This window comes from Anolis carolinensis, chromosome 2 (genome assembly GCF_035594765.1).
Source record: "Anolis carolinensis isolate JA03-04 chromosome 2, rAnoCar3.1.pri, whole genome shotgun sequence".
Classification (NCBI taxonomy): domain Eukaryota; kingdom Metazoa; phylum Chordata; class Lepidosauria; order Squamata; family Dactyloidae; genus Anolis; species Anolis carolinensis.
In genome coordinates, this window is record NC_085842.1 from 167,326,127 (window position 1) to 167,343,492 (window position 17,366).

At 41.8% G+C, this 17,366-nt stretch overlaps 1 long non-coding RNA gene across 1 annotated transcript; it reads left to right on the plus strand.

Annotated features, from left to right (window-relative positions):
* The first annotated feature begins 1,106 nt into the window (after positions 1–1,106).
* On the plus strand, positions 1,107–13,187 carry zc3h10 (zinc finger CCCH-type containing 10). The gene is made up of 4 exons (XR_506777.3): positions 1,107–1,283; positions 2,269–2,291; positions 4,950–8,399; positions 10,527–13,187. It is a non-coding gene; the product is annotated as a zinc finger CCCH-type containing 10 (long non-coding RNA).
* The last annotated feature ends 4,179 nt before the right edge of the window (positions 13,188–17,366 follow it).

Sequence of the window (17,366 nt, forward strand, 5' to 3'; positions counted from 1 at the left end):
CAAAACACTCAGAAAAGAGAGGAATTCCAGACATGAATCAATCGATGCCTGCTAACACCCCCGAAAAAAGGATTCTCCCAGGCAGACTTTGAAGCTGCAAGGCTATTAAATGCTAATCAAGGTGGCCAATTGCAACAGCCACACTTGCCTCCAACAGACAAGAATTCTCTCTCCTACCCTGGACCTTCCACAGATATATCAACCCTACTTGCCTTGTTTCCAACAGACCTCACAACCTCTGAGGCTGCCTGCCGTAGATGCAGGCGAGATGTCAGGAGAAAATGCTTCTGTAACATGGCCATACAGCCCAGAAAACTCACAGCAACCCACTGTACTTTTCTTATTCTCACTTTTAGATACAGTACTTCTAATTTAAAGCTGGAACCACGATGGCGAAGTGCGTTAAAGCACTGAGCTGAAGACCCGAAAGGTCTCAGGTTCAATCCCAGGGAGCGGCGTGAGCGCCCGCTGTTAGCTCAAGCCCCTGCCAACTTAGCAGTTCGAAAACATGCAAATGTGAGTAGATCAATAGGTACCGCTCCGGCGGGAAGGTAACGGCACTCCATGCAGTCATGCCGGCCACATGACCTTGGAGGTGTCTACGGACAACGCCGGCTCTTCGGCTTAGAAATAGAGATGAGCACCAACCCCCAGAGTCAGAAATGACTGGACTTAACGTCAGGGGAAACCTTTACCTTTAATTTAAAGCTGCTTTTCTATCCTCATTTCAGGGGAAGCCCACTAAATAAGAGCGGGACCCTTTTCTGGACAAAATGTTCATTGGGATCATTCAGAAATGTTCCCAAATTTCAAACTTTTATCATTAGATATTATAATTCAATGACTATTTTGTTAATTTTGAGTGAACGTAATTGTAAATGCCATTCCTGAAAGAAAACAACAGGAGATAACGTAACTCTGCCCCTCCACCAACTTCTGCTGTTCAGTTCCTCTGCCTTCTTTTTCATTCAAAATGGCGGCGACCACATTGTATTGTACACAAATCGAGGCCTTCCCACCCTCGAGCTGTTAACTACAACTCCCGTCATGCAACTCAAAGGACACGTGCGTGACGTAAGCCTCCCGCGCGTTACGCTGGCTATAAATAGCCGCCGAGGGCGTTCCGAGGCCTTTCCGCCGTTGTCGCTGGTTCCGCCATCTTGAAGGCGAGGAAGCTGGAGGGAGCTGGCGCGGTTTCGTGAATCTGTCGCCATCCGGCCGCGGCCTTATTGAATCTTCTTGAGGGCTGAGCCCGGGGGAACGTCCCCGACATGAGAGCTAAGGTGAGCGCTGTATTGAGCTGCGGGATGGTGTTATTTGGGGAAATTGAGCGGGTTGGAGGCCTGTGGGGAGGGAGAGGCCTACTTCATTGCATTATGAGGTAGGTAGATACACCATCATAGGGGATGTGAAGGTAAAGGACGGGCAGAAGGGATGGCCGAGGCATTTCGGAGGCTCCTTGTAGTGAAGGTCCATAGAATAGAAAGGACATCTGATTGAGGCCCAGGCTATCTTACAAATGAAGCTTGATGGTGGATGGAAATGGAGGCAGCCCTCTTGTGTTTCGAGTGGAGAGCGCCTGGAGGAATAAGAATAAAGGTGCTTCAATACTGCAGAATTTATGCTGGAATGGATTTGTAGCTTGATAAGGCACCAGGACTTTTTGGCAGAGAAGGCTATAGACATTGTCGGGCCACAACTCATGATTCCATAGCATTACATCATGGTCGTTTAGAACGGGCCCAAGCTGCATTCTACAGTGTAGATCAGGCATGGGCAAACTTGGGCCTTCCAGGTGTTGGACTTCAACTCCGACAATTCCTAACATTAGTTGAAGTCCAAAACACCTGGAGGGCCCAAGTTTGCCCATGCCTTCTGTAGATACACCCTAAAACATGGTGCTTTTCAAATCGTGGAAGCAGAGATTCGATCCCTTTTGAACTCTGCATATAAGATGGTACTTTTAAAGAGCCTTTTTTGTCCCATGCATGATTACTGAGTGCAGTAAAGTGCAGAGTTTGTGGGCTTCTCTACAGATGTGTTAGTCATAAGATGTTTGCGTAGTTTTCTCTATGCATTTTGTGTCCATTTCATTTAAGGAGGTAATGATAGTCCTTATTTGGACTGGTAGTTAGGCCTTTTTTTAAAAAAAGGAAGATTACCCATTTTTAAAGTAATGTAGCACATAGTGTGATCATCCTCAGGTGATTGTTCTGTTACTTGATCCGGATCATAAATACTAATCTGTACCTCTCTTTTCTCCCACAGTGGCGAAAGAAGCGGATGCGCAGGTATGGCAGCATGTGCCTTTATTTTACTTTTGAGCTCACTGTTCTGTTCTCAGAAACCTTACTGTTGAAGATCTTTACTTAAAATTCTTCAATTCATTTGCCCATAGTTCATAGCATGGTTCATATATGTCTTATCTGAAAACTAAAGGGTGAGGTTAAAATTTGAATGTCTGTTTTGTATGCAAAAAATTGGTATAATGCTGGAGGTGGTTGAGATAAACATTTTGTTTGATTTTATTTGAAAATTCCATCTTTTCGGACTTACATTTGGTCAGAGTGTAATGGCCTTTGCTTTCCCTTGAGGCTGAGAGGGTGTAATTTCTGCGAGGTCACCCATTGGATTTGTATGGCTCAGCAGGATTTGAACCCAGTGCTAAAGCCATCTCATGTTGGCTTTTCAGTGTGCCTGACTCCCTAGTATGTGTTTGGGTTTGTGACTGAATATCATTTTCACTGGTTCACAGCTTTCAACCATAAAAATAATCTAGGTGGCACAAGCTAATCCATTCAGGTTGGCCATCTGTCAGGGGTACTTTGACTGCTTTTCCTGCACAGATGGCCCATGTGGTCTCTTCCAACTTTATTATTCTATGATTCTATGTTTCAGCTTGTCTTGATCTCAGCATGCTGGAGACAGTGTGAAGTGGTTCTTCTCAAGGCTGTGTTTGAGAAGCATGAGTAACAATTGAAACACAAGTGTCCTTGCGAGGGAGCCAGAATAGTGGGATATATGAAGTGATTTTTCTTGAAAACATTAAATAGTAGTGTTTTTCCTCCAGTGCCTTAAATACAATGGACATAAGTAGACTACGTTAGGTTTCTTAGATCTGCTTTGTTTTTTCACTAGAAGCTTGGCCTATACTAGTTAAAGTCAGGTGGAGAATGGTAGCTTTAGAAAATCAAGACACAGATGTGTAGATTAAGATACCTTTTGACTGCTCAGCCTCCTTGTACACTCTTAATAGAATTGAATCTTTCATCTACCAAACATACTGAGAATAGTAATCGAAAACCACTGGCAGTCTCTTAATCACTCTTGAGATTACCTACACATATTGATCTATTTTCTGATCACCCTTTGCATTTGAGACCAAGGTTTTACTAGGCATCATACATTTTATCTCTTGAGATTCTCAATTCATACAGTGTGTAAGTTAAGTCCTGTGAAGGACCACAGACCGAATATTGGTTTAGCATCACTGGGAGATAGTTTGTACAGATCCAAGTCAGAATGCTGTCATGTCTTTATTGCCCGGCTCTGATGCTTGGTCAATCTTCACTTCTGTTCATTTAAAATATTAGTTTATATTCCTTATTGCATCCTATTTGCTCTTGTTCCCTGCACATGCAAGGAAGCATAGAAGCAGGCATGAACTTGCAAAATACAGACACGTCTTTTACTTGACAAGAAACTTGCCAACTGTACATTAGTGGTTGGTGTATTCCCCATTTCTATGCACACAAACTGTTTGTTTCTGTTAAAAAATCCTCTTCCATCCTGTCCCTTACTGAACCAAAAGGTCAAATAACTTACTTCTGCAAAGTGAGCTCCCCAGTAAGTTGTATCTGTAAAAGTTAATAGTCTGTGCTGTTTTTTAGAACTCAAAATAAAGATTGAATCTTAAATTAGTTGATCAAATACCACCAGGTTGTTGCTGGCACATTGTCAGTCTCTACTAATTGAAGAATGTGAATTACTTGGCCCATCTGCAACCTATCCTAAGTGAAGGTGATGAAATTTGTAGTCCAATACATGCAGAGGGTTAGGAAGCGGCAGACTAATAAGGAAAACCTTCAGGTGGAATTTTTGGTATTAGGATAGGGAAAGTGGCACAGACTGCATCCTTATGTGGATGTTAGCATTAGGTAAGGAATGACAGGTGCTTTGGTTGAGCAGAAGTAAATGCCAGTTGAGGAGTGCTTGGGTATTTTCTTTTGAGGTGAATTCATTTAACAAGCTTCCTTGGTGATAGTGATAAATATTTATAGTGGCTACAGCAGCATATAAGTTAGTGGTTCTCAACCTGTGGGTCCCCAGATGTTTTGGCATTCAACCCCTAGAAATCTTAACAGCTGGTAAACTGGTTGAGAGTTCTGGGAGTTGTAGGCCAAAACATCTGGGGGCCCACAGGTTGAGAACCACTGATATAAGTCCACCCACTTGGTCTGATTGGATAGGTCTACTTGGTGGTCTTTAATGGGTCCAACCTTAGCCAACTTACCAGAAATTAGTTTCCTTCCACTCTGGGACTCTATTTGAAAAGTTGATTTTGCAAGAAAATTGTTTGGTAGGGTGGTTAACAAAGTGTGATAGGCAGCACACTGACAGAAATAACTTGCTATTTTATTTTTATTTTTTTTGGGTCTGGAAAGTAGCTAGAACAGTGATTCCCAAAGTGGGTGCTACCGCCCCCTGGTGGGCGCTGCAGTGATCCAGGGGGGTGGTGATGGCCACAGGTGCATTTGTCATATGCATTAATAGATATAGCTTTCAGTTTAATTGCTATTAAAAATTTTAAAAAATAATTTTCAGGGGTCACTGAGTAATATTTTTTCCTAGAAAGAGGGTGGTAGGCCAAATAAGTTTGGGAACCACTGAACTAGAGTATTAACTGAATGGTCAGTGCACACACAGTTAAAGAATATTATCTCTTACAGGCTGAAGCGCAAAAGAAGAAAGATGAGGCAGAGGTCCAAGTAGATGTTGCTTACAGTGCTACTGAAGCTGCAAAATGGAGTATGGAAGGATGGAGCTTGGGAAGCTGAATTCCATACAATGCCTTCTATTTGCTGCTGCCAGAAGACCCCTTGCATACCTTCAGGAGATTCCATCTTAAAGTCTAGGAGCCATGCTTCTTCAAGGGTGGTGCTTTGAGCTGTACTATTCTGGACTCATCCTCTTTGTGGCTTGATGTAGCGACTGTATAAAATAAAGCCCTTTTCTTGGGAATTCAGCACAGTTTTTTTCTGAACAATTGTTGAATAATCAGTAAAAGGTTTGAAATTATAGAGGTTTTAGTTATTTCAGTTCTATTTGGAAATTTCATTTGCAGCTATTAGTTAATGGTACTTTAAAACTTGCTTATACAGAGCTATTATGCTGCAATCTAGTCATGGGTTAGGTAAAGATAGGATCCAACCATCTTCAGGTTGAAAGATGAGAATTGCTACTTTGTGGAAGCCCTTTGGCATGGAAGCATTCTGCATTCAACCTGTTAGTGCTGTTTTCTGAACGATTTTTGCTGGGAAATAAGTGCTTAGACCAGAATCAACTTGGAAGACCTCATGCTATCAGATCTTCAGCAATTCATAATCTTTCTCTGGGGTGTATATCTTTGCTAGATAGCAACAGTATATTCTTACTCAAATATGAATACTGCTTCTCTATATATAAAGGATCTCCTTGGGCTAAAAAAGGTTGACAGCCTGTCTATTGCTAGAATTAAAAAAGAATGCCATAAGGGACCATTAACAGGTAAAAATGTATATGTGACTTTCATCCTCTATTAGGTATATTTAGTGAGTTTCTTATACATGTCATGGCAGGATTGTAAGTCAAAATTGAGCATTTTCATTGCATTGTGCCATCAATTTGACTGACGTATGTTGATCCTCTCTGGTTTCCTAAGATTTGCCATTGCCTTCACCTAAGGCTGAAAGAGTAATTTGTCTAAGGTCACACAATGCATTTCCATGTTTGAATGCATTTTAACTTTGGTCCAGCACAAAACCACTACACTAGTTCTCAAGCAAGTTGTGAACCATTCTTTTTGGAAATACCAGGTCCTATAAATTCTGCTATTTTGGGGGCATGAGGGAAGATCTGAAGAGTGACTGGTAGTCTTTCCCTGCTTCCAGTTTTTCTGCATGAGGTAAGAGAAGTTGAAAATAGTGAAAATTTTATATGCCCCCTTTTAAAAGGACAGTATTGAGTTTGAGAAAATTCACAACTTGTTTTGTACAATAAGCTTGCTTTTCCAGAGAACTATAGAAACAATAGGTTTAACAAATGGATCAATAATTGGAATTAATAAATTAAACGTACAGGTTGAATGTCTTATTAAAATGTTCTGTACAGGTGGCAGGCTGATACTTTTGCTTTGTGGTGGGTCAGTGCATATATATATATATATAGTTCCATGCACAAAAAAAGTAAAAATACTGCATAAAAGTTAAAATTAGCTTATGAGTACAAGGTGTCTGAAACATTTCAGATTTTAGACTTTGATCCCATTTATGTGTGTGTATTCATAAAATCCGAAGTACTTCTAGTTTCAAATACAGTAGAGTCTCACTTATCCAACACTCGCTTATCCAACGTTCTGGATTATCCAACGCATTTTTGTAGTCAATGTTTTCAATATATCGTGATATTTTGGTGCTAAATTCATAAATACAGTAATTACTACATAGCATTACTGCATATTGAACTACCTTTTCTGCCAAATTTGTTGTCTAACATGATGTTTTGGTGCTTCATTTGTAAAATCATAACCTAATTTGATGTTTAATAGGCTTTTCCTTAATCCCTCCTTATTATCCAACATATTCGCTTATCCAACATTCTGCCGGCCCGTTTATGTTGGTTAAGTGAGACTCTACTGTACTTCGGATAAGTCATACACTCAGCCTACAATAGCATTTTAAAGTATCTTTCAGAGTGTTCAAAGGCTTTCATGGCCAGAATCACTGGGTTGCTGTGAGTTTTCTGGGCTGTATGGCCATGTTACAGAAGCACTCCTGTTGTTTCACTCACATCTATGGCAGGCATCCTCAGAGGTAGGAGCCATGGGTTTTTTTTTCTTCATATCAGGAGCAACTTGAGTCGCTTCTGGAGTGAGAATTGGCTGTCTGCAAGGACGATGCCCAGGGGACGCTCAGATGTTTTACCATCCTTGTGGGAGGCTTCTCATGTCCACGCATGGAGCTGGAGCTGATAGAGGGAGCTCATCCAGGCAGCCATCAGATCAGCAACCCAACCTTCAAGTCACGCTTTAATCCAGTACGCCATCGAGGGCTCATGGTGGCGCAGTGGGTTAAACCCTTTTGTCAGTTGAACTGCTAGCCTGAAGGTTGCCAATCTGAATCTCTGAATCTCCTGTCAGCTCAAGTTTGAGGGGACGTGAGAGAAGCCTCCCAGAAAGATGGTAACACATCCAGGCATCCTGAGCAACATCTGCAGATGGCCAATTCTCTCACACCAGAAGCGACTTGCAGTATGTTCTCAGTTGCTTCTGACAATAAAATCCTCAAGAGGTGTGAGGTCTGTTGGAAACTAGGCAAGTGGGGTTTATCTGAAAAGTCCAGGTTGAGAGAAAGAATTCGCCTGGGCATGTGTGAATGTTTCAATTGGCCACCTTGATTAGCATTGGATGGCCTTTCAGCTTCAAGATTTGGCTGCTTCCTACCCGGGGGATCCATTGTTGGGATGTGTTAGCTGGCTCTGATTGTTGCCTGTCTGGAATTCCCATGTTTTCTGAGTGTTGTTCCATAAGTGATCACAGACGGAGTTCAAAGCAAAAAAAAAATTTAGTCAGTAGCGCCAGGGGCTAAGCAGCTGTAGGGACGTTAGTTACACTATAGCGCGGCTGCTTGGTTATGGGCCTTTATTCCGCCAAAGGTTTCCTCCGAGTCTCGTGCGGCTAAGAACTCGCGGAGGAAGGGAAAGCCCTCGGCGGAAGAAACGATAGAGCACTTCCGGTAGGGGTGGCTAGACGGGTGCTCCCGCGCCGGAAGGGGCTGCGCTTGGCTTGGAGCGGAGGAGGTCGGAGTGACGGGAGTGGGTGAAAGCGGGAGGAGCGGCCGGGTTGGTCAGCAGGCCTTGGCTTCGCCCCGCTGGGTCCTGGGAGCCTGGCCGTGTGGCCCGTCTCCTTTCCTGAGGCGGGAGGTCAGGGCCGGGCTCCCTCTGCCGCCTCCTCCTGCTGGTGCTTTTGTCTGGCGGGCTTTTGCGCTCTCCCTGCCTCGCTCCCGAGCATTGGCTCGGGGAAGCCCTCCTCCTCCTCTCTTTTTCAAGGGAAGGGAAGGGTGGGATGGGGCTCCAGGGAACCAGGAAGCCGCGGAGTTGGCGGGAAGAAGGGCCCCGCATCGCCATGGACTGAGGCCAAAGAGGTCTGTTCCTCTTCTTTTCTTATACCGACACCCTCCCTCACTCTCCCGGCAGCACCTGCCCCGGAAATACCGTAAAACGGACCCACATGTTCGCAAGTCGAGTTGGAAAAGTTTTTGCTGGCTGTACCTGCACTGTAGAACCCATGCAGAAAGATTCACTGTAGAAGACAATTGTTTCCCTCCCCAGTATTGCTGTGTAGGGAGCTTCTAGGCAGAATTCATAACCCTGTTTTCAGGAGCTTCAAGTTTTCATTTGAGGGGATGGAGGCCAGGTTAGGAAAATCAGATGGGCTTTGATAGTGCCGGGCTGTGGCGCAGGCTGTTGAGCAACCAGCTGCAACAAATCACTCTGACCAAGAGGTCATGAGTTCGAGGCCAGCTCGGAGCCCCGTGTTTGTCTTGTCTTTGTTCTATGTTAAGGCATTGAATGTTTGCCTTATATGTGTAATGTGATCCGCCCTGAGTCCCCTTCAGGGTGAGAAGGGCGGAATATAAATACTGTAAATAAATAAATAAATAAATAATAGTGACATAGTGAAATATAGTAGGATGCGGAACTGGAGGTTGCATCTAGGATTAGAGGGAGGGAAGAAAACGTAGATTCCCCAAGCTATTAATAATCAGATACATAAATAAGGATACCTGTAAGGTATGGAAAAATGTCTTCATTTAGAGCCCTGATTATGAGAACAGAATAGTTAAAATGTGTTGATTGCCCTCATTGGGTGACTTTGTATACACACACTTTCCTACAATGCCAGTCAATGAGATCCTACACTGCCCCACACCTACGTAAACCTAGGCTGCATGGCACCCTAAACACATAAAACAATAACTGTTACTCAGAGAACATGCTATACCTACTTTATTTGATAATCCTGTGCAACACCTGTTAATTTTCATTCAGTGTAGACCTTCTGAGCCTCAAGAACCCCAAAATGCTGGTACAGTAGAGTCTCACTTATCCAACACTCGCTTATCCAACGTTCTGGATTATCCAACGCATGTTTGTAGTCAATGTTTTCAATATATCATGATATTTTGGTGCTAAATTCATAAATACAGTAATTACTACATAGCATTACTGCATATTGAACTACTTTTTCTGCCAAATTTGTTGTCTAACATGATGTTTTGGTGCTTAATTTGTAAAATCATAACCTAATTTGATGTTTAATAGGCTTTTCCTTAATGCCTCCTTATTATCCAACATATTCGCTTATCCAACGTTCTGCCGGCCCATTTACGTTGGATAAGTGAGACTCTACTGTATTAGGTAAGAGATATGTTGAAGGTCTTTGCAGAATCTAAGGACATTTAATAGCAAGTTGGTTGTGTTATGCTAGATGAGTGCTTTATTCATTTGCAGCAATTTAATTTTTTTAAATTTATATTTCACCCCACTGATAATGAGACTTGGTGTCAGATTTATTATTATTATTAAAATGTAAGTTGGTTTGCTATTCACAGCCACTAATGTCCTGCTTATCCAACGTTCTGCCGGCCCATTTACGTTGGATAAGTGAGACTCTACTGTATTAGGTAAGAGATATGTTGAAGGTCTTTGCAGAATCTAAGGACATTTAATAGCAAGTTGGTTGTGTTATGCTAGATGAGTGCTTTATTCATTTGCAGCAATTTAATTTTTTTAAATTTATATTTCACCCCACTGATAATGAGACTTGGTGTCAGATTTATTATTATTATTAAAATGTAAGTTGGTTTGCTATTCACAGCCACTAATGTCCTGCTCTTGTAATCCTGTATTCAGAGCACAGTCATTTGGGACTGCAAATGCTACTGAAGCACAAACCAGTAATAACTATGTGATTCTTGTAAATATTTGAAATTGGGCTGTTGTAATGAAGGCAAAAAATTGTAGAACTAGGAAAGAAGAGAGAAGACAACCCAGCTGTGTATGTCTATGTGAAGTGTTTTGTTCAGGCCTGGAGTCAAATGGCAACAGTAAGGGAAAGAATTAGGAAAAATTAAAATTACGGTATTGAGGCCATTCTAGCCAAGCAAATACTGAAAGAGACCCATATAAATAGACAGTAAGATACATGTATTAAATGAAAGAATATTACACATGCCAACAAAACATTTTCCCTTTATATCCCTGTACAGTAGTTTGACTTCATTTCTCAGCCCAGACGGGGCTAGAAAAAGATGCCTGACCGCGACAACAGCTATAACGGTAGTGGGAATGATGAAGCGAGTGCCAATTCCTATGTCATCTGCCGAGATTTCTTGCGTAATGTCTGCAAGCGAGGCAAGCGCTGTCGTTTCCGCCACCCTGATATCAATGAGGTGACAAACCTGGGAGTCAGCAAGAACGAGTTCATCTTCTGCCACGACTTCCAGAACAAGGAGTGTGTCCGCATCAACTGCCGCTTCATCCACGGCACCAAGGAGGATGAGGACTGCTACAAAAAGACCGGGGAGCTTCCCCCGCGACTCCGCCAGAAAGTGGCAGCTGGGCTTGGCCTTTCCCCAGCTGATCTCCCTAACAGCAAGGAGGAGGTACCGATTTGTAGGGACTTCCTCAAGGGGGATTGCCAGCGTGGAGCCAAATGTAAATTTCAGCATTTGCAGCGGGATTATGAGTATGATGCCCGGGGCCTGGCTACCCGGGAGCAGGGCATCACCACTCCTGTGCGTCGGTATGACCCATATGATCCGATGTATGACTCTGACCGGTGCTATGATGACCACGATCCTGTGCTCAAGCGGCGGCGGGTAGATGGGCTCCATTTTGAGACTTATGAGTACAACTTCACCAGTCCACGTACAGTAGAATACCGGCTTTTGGAGGAAGAAAATATCATGCTCCGGAAACGTATTGAGGACCTCAAGAAGCAGGTGAACAATCTCCTGGCCACAAATGAGGTTCTCCTGGAACAGAACGCCCAGTTCCGCAATCAGGCCAAGGTGATGACTCTCAGCTCCACTGCAACAGCCACTGAGCAGACTCTGGCACCCACGGTGGGCACTGTCACCAACTACAATCATAGCATTGCCCAGACTCACACTACCTTGAGTAGCCAGGCTCTGCAGCCACGGCCTGTCTCCCAGCAGGATTTGGTGGCTCCAGCTGGAGCACAGGCAGCCCCTCCCAGCAACGCAGCACCTCCTATGAACCCTGAAATCACCCCACTGTCAGCAGCTCTGGCTCAGACAATTGCTCAGGGGATGGCTCCACCTGTCTCCATGGCACCAGTAGCTGTTTCAGTGGCTCCAGTGGCTGTATCTATGGCTCAACCCTTGGGGGGCATCACCATGAGCCATGCCACCACGCCCATGGTGACATACCCCATAGCGTCTCAGAGTATGAGGATAACAGCCATGCCTCACTAGCTTACATCCAGGCGAGGTGCCCTCATTCAGTCTGTGCTACCCCTAAGTCAAGGGGAAATGCTTACAAGGATCTAGTTCTGTCCTGTTGAAGGATATAGAAAAGATAATGAAATTGGTTTCAAATGTGAATCTGAAAGTCACCAGAATTCTCATCTCTACACACTGGGGAAGGACAGTCGCTTGGGCCGACAATTTTCCTCAAGCAAGCATATGTGCCCCCCCCCCCCAAAAAAAAAAAAAAAAACAGCAAGACTCAGGGATGACAGAACTAGCAAAACAATTTGGAGAGTGCAGTAATCTCATAGCCTCTGTGTGTGTTTTGTATCTCTTTTGCAGCTTGTCCATCCTCATGGAATTTACCCACCAAATCCTTTGAGTGTATTAATTCAGCAAATTGCCCTGCTTAATGGAAACATTGCTTGCACACACATGCTTATTACTCTGGTGGACTAGAGAAAATACATTTATACTCCCTAGTACTTGCCACTGAGAAGGAGAGAGGCTTTTGTTGACTTGGTCAGAGAAAAGGCTGAGGCTCAAAGAGTGCTAGCTCTAAAAACAGCAAAGACAGAGGTAGACTTTTCTTGGAGTAGTATTGCAGGCTCTCATATTTAATCTAATTGGTCTCTTTTGCTATAATATACAGATGAATGGAAAAGTCCCAGAAAAGACCAGATGTAATATGGTTTCCTTCTGACTTGACCGGGAGTGTAAGTTAAAATTGTGTGTTTAGAAAGAGCAGAGTCAACGTGCTTAGTGTTACTAAAGCTTTTTGAGTAGAGGTGATTGCAGAGATATACAAAAATTGCATTTTTGTATTCATTTCTGAGTTCTTAAAGAGCCTAGGATGTAGTGACAGGATCTCTTGGAACCACCCAAAATATGGGCATCTTAATTTCTTATTCATACTTGCAGGGTCACCTGGTGCCTTGTAATATCAGAATCCATTAATGAGTTGTCTCCCATTCTCTTCTTTCCACCGCAGTCTTTACTGCCTTCTGCCTGTATTTCATGTCTGAATTTCTCTCACTTCCAAATAATTCGTTACTTGTAGGGGCTTTTCTGCTCTGCACTGCTTCATGTTTTGTTAAACAAAACAACACACTTCAAAAAAATACAAGAAACCTCCCCCCATATGTTTTTATTTGGTCTTTTGGCTTCATCTTGATACCTTTTTATTAGTTGATGTGAATGTGAATTTCAGCTCCTCCTTGGGTTAAAAGTAGCCTTTGCATCTTTGTGTTACATTTGGATTGGTTTTTATTAGAAGGTTTTTTTAAAAAAATGAGGGAAATGTTTCATGACCCAGCTGTTTCTACTGTTAACAGTGCAAATGTTTTCAGCTATTAAAGCAAATGTACAGTCATCACAAATATTCAGTGGTTATATGATTTTATATATAGATGTTAAAATGCTTATTTTCTTACTCTTTCCCTGGTGTGTTGCTTGATCTACGTGCATTTTAAAATTTTCTTTCTGAAAATGTTTGAATCTTGAAATATATTCTACTGTGGTTTCCTAAACATTAACAGTATTACAGGAGAGAATGGGAGAATGAAAGTGAATGTATGGGAATGGGTCTAGAAGAGTCTTGATTTTAGGGGAAATTGTAACCTTATTTATTTATTTATTTATTTATTTATTTTATGTGTCACTTTTCTCCCCCAGGGAGAATTGATTTCCAGTCCTTGAAGATTGAGGTCAATCAAGATTGACCACCTTGATTAATTTAACTAGGCTGCTAACCTAGGAAGATATCCCTTTTCTGTCAGTGTTAGAATGGATTTAGAAACTTGAGAAGGATATCATCACGTATGTTAACCAAAGGTTTTGTTTTATACTTGCTTATTCAGGTTTAGGTTTGTTTGGGGTTGTAGACTTGGGGTTGTGGAATCTGACTTAAATTACCCATCTACTAGAGAGATCTTTGAGCATTTTGCTTATCTAATATTGTTTTGTACACTACTGTTTAAGCGACTCTACGCATGGGTCCCTTGAGAAACCCTGATTATTTGAGTCCGAGTCATCAGCTCAAGTCTTGCAAACTTAGGCCTGTGGTTCTTTTAGCTGTGGCAACCCACTATAATGTGGTTTTCTTTTTCTGTTTCAACACTATCAAATGCTGTCATTTTTACCAGGGCATCATTTTTTCTCATTATATGTCCAAAATCCAATAGCCTCAGTTTAATCATGTAGACTCCTAGGCTTGATTTTGTCCTTCGCCCATTTATTTAACTTGCTGCATGTAGCATGCACAGGTTTCGCTTCTTGAGGTATAGCACCAGACGTGGTTGGGCAAAGATGAAAGAGCAGCTGAATTTAATATTGTCATAATCTATGACAAGCTCTTATGCATATGACATTCACTGCACATTAAATAAGAAGGATGAATATTTATATTGTGAGACACATTCAGTACATTCAAGTTGTTTCCTGCCTGTGTGTAAGTGAAATTAGATTTTTTTTACAAAATGTAATCTATATATAAAAATGTAATGTGCCGTTTTACTATGGAGTAAACAACAAAACCACTGAACCCAATCACACCAAATTTGGCCACAAAAGACATAGTCATCCAAGCTATTTTTTTCAAACAAAAAAACTCAGAAAAACACAATTTAGAGGACGAGGAAGAGCTGTTCCCCTCCCCCCGCGCTGCAGCCAGAAGGATAGGCCCTGCCCCCTTTAGGCCCCACCCACTTCATCTCCTAGCAACCCACAATGGCCTGGGGACAGGCAGAGTTAGGCCTCACTTAGGCTTCTTCCACACTGCCTATAAAATGTAGATTATCTGATTTGAACTGGATGATATGACAGTGTAGACTCAAGGCCCACACAGCTGGACATGAACAGCATTTTTTTTTGGGGGGGGGGGGGAGAAAGTTGTATAAAAAGTTGTAAAAAAAGCTAAGGGCAACAAAGTAAAGTAAGGGTGAGGTGTTATGTCCTTCACACTCTTTTGATGTAAAAAGCAGACTCCTTACTTTATAGGCAAATGTACAGATGTTTGGTTACATTGACTTTTGCCTAGTGAGGTAGAAATATTCCTTATCTAGAGAAGTGGTTACTGCAGTAATAAAGAACATGAGGTTGTAAAGGAGAGAACCAATGTTTTGTAATGGTTTGAACACTGGACTCAGACTTTGAAGACCAGGTTTGAATTCCTGTTCAATTGCGAAAACCCATTGGGTGGCCTTGGGCAAGTCACACTCTCAGCCTCAGAGGAAGACAAAATCAACCCTCCTCTAAACTACCTCCTCTAAACTAAATGTTATATTAGGGCAGGCACAATTTTGCCAAGAAAACCCCATGAAATGTTATATTAGGGCAGGCATGGGCAAACTTTGGCCCTCCAAGTGTTTTTGGGCTTCAACTTCCACAATTCCTAACAGCCTACCGGCTGTTAGGAATTGTAGGAGGTAAAGCCCAAAAACACCTGGAGGGCCAAGGTTTGCCCTTGCCTGCTTTAAATTGTCATGGGTGGCTCCTCTGATACAGTCAGCCTTATACATTTCTCGGTGTTAAAGATGTGGAACCCCCATAAAAGTGGGGAAACCGTGAGGAAAAAATTCATTTTTGTTTAACTGAAAGAAATATCTCTTTAGGAATCTCTTATTCCTCCACCATGACATTATAGAATCGTATTGGAAGATCCAGAGAGAACATTTCAATCAAACCCACCAATATGGAGGCCTAACTGTATGTTAAATATTCATGTATTTGGAGAAGGTGCATATGTGTTAATACAGAAAAGGATTTTGTAACAGCACCACCTGCTGGGTGAGTTGGTGTTATATTTTCAAATGTTCATAAAGGATATTCCATCTTCTGAGGTAAGTCCTTGATCGTGGACTTTTAGTAGCAAAACTGAGGTAAAATGTCTGCCACATTGACAAGGATAAGGGGAACTGAGGAAATAGGAAAATAATATTTTCAAATGTTCAGAAATATTTTATTTTTTTGAGGTAAGTCATTGGTCATGGATTTTAGGCGGCAGAGCTGAAGTAAAATGTCGGCCGTGCTGACAGGAATAAGAGGAACAGGCGAAGAAGACGAATCCCTGGAAAAAAGCTGTGAAACAGGGAAGGTAAATGTTGAGTTCAGTGAGTTCACTGCTGAAAGCAGAGAAAGCCATGAATCTAGGAATTTGAGGGAAGATACAAGCAGCAGCCATGTTTTTTAAAAAAAAACCAAAGCTGCAAGAGTATTCGAAATGAGAAAAGATAGTGGCAGCAGATGGCCCTCAGAAATGGTCAACATGTAAGACAAGCCCACAAAGAAAGGTTGGGTTGGTGAAGTCAGTGATGTGAGGGACATATGCTTAGAAATGTGGCTTCCATTACAAAATGGTGGATGGGATATACTATGCAGCATGATTTCTGTTCCTGGGTTATAAATGTCATTTCCTAATTGGTTCTACGGTATGATAAAAACATGAAAAACGTTAAACTGCAAAAACTGTTTCTGCAGGATATCCTGCAGCACATTTTGCTACAGTTTCTCAATGAATATCTCATCGAGTCTTAACCAATTCAGCGTAGTTTGTGGCGGCCACAAAAATGAAGTTTCTGGAGTGTAACAACTACTTTCAAAGTAAGGACCACACAATTAAACAGGAAACAATACTTTCAACCCAGGAACAGTTTTTCAAATTGTGTTACATAGTGTTATTGAAGGATACCAAAGTAACACTGAACAGGTGATAAGTACTCAGGTTGCTAGGCCTATAAAAATAATGTCTTACAGTTACAGCTCCAATCCCCAGTAGTTACTGTCATAGCTGCAGTTCGTAAAATATTTTTCAGTTTCTCAATGGATTCCTTCAGTTATTCATAAAATCGGAATGCTACTAGAAACATTTCGGAAAGGCATAACCTTTTTAGGGATCATAACCTTTTGGAAAACCAGAATCTCTAACCTTTTGAAGAAAAATGGCATTCACAACCATTTGAAAATCATAACCTTTTGTTAAAATATGATCTTCCAGAGAAGAGCCAAAAACGTGTTTGAGTAAAATAATATTTTCAGTGGTATATATCCACATGTACTTATGCAAGGCAATTTGGCTTTCAGTTGTTAGGCTGATAACTTAGTTGTCTTTGATCTGTTAGGAACAGATTATGCCAATGCACAAAATATGGCATTTCTTAAGAATTCTTTTCAATGCCCAAAAACATCTTCCATAAAATGTCTTGTTTCTATATCATGCTCTTAGGAGACAAAAATAGACTTTATTAAAAGTAACATCTCATTTACTCACAACCTTCATGTATTCAGCATATAGGTACTTGTCAATCCCGTTACAGATCAATTTGAAGTGGTTTCTCTGTGCAGGTAACACAGTGCATCTTCCTTATAATCAACAGCAACATGAATTTTCTCTTAACAGTCCAAAGTCAAAATGGAGTCTGAGCTCTGACCAGTCCCAAATCTGATCATGTGGTCTGCGGCCCCTCCCACAACCTCAAGAAACATAAAGGGGAAGCTGCATGCCAAAACATACATGTACAGTACAGTAAGCAAACAGAATAATATACAAAACAAATTACTAGTGGAGGCTTGAAGAAATATGCTATTTCCAACACCACAGGCCTGTATGTTACAAATTCT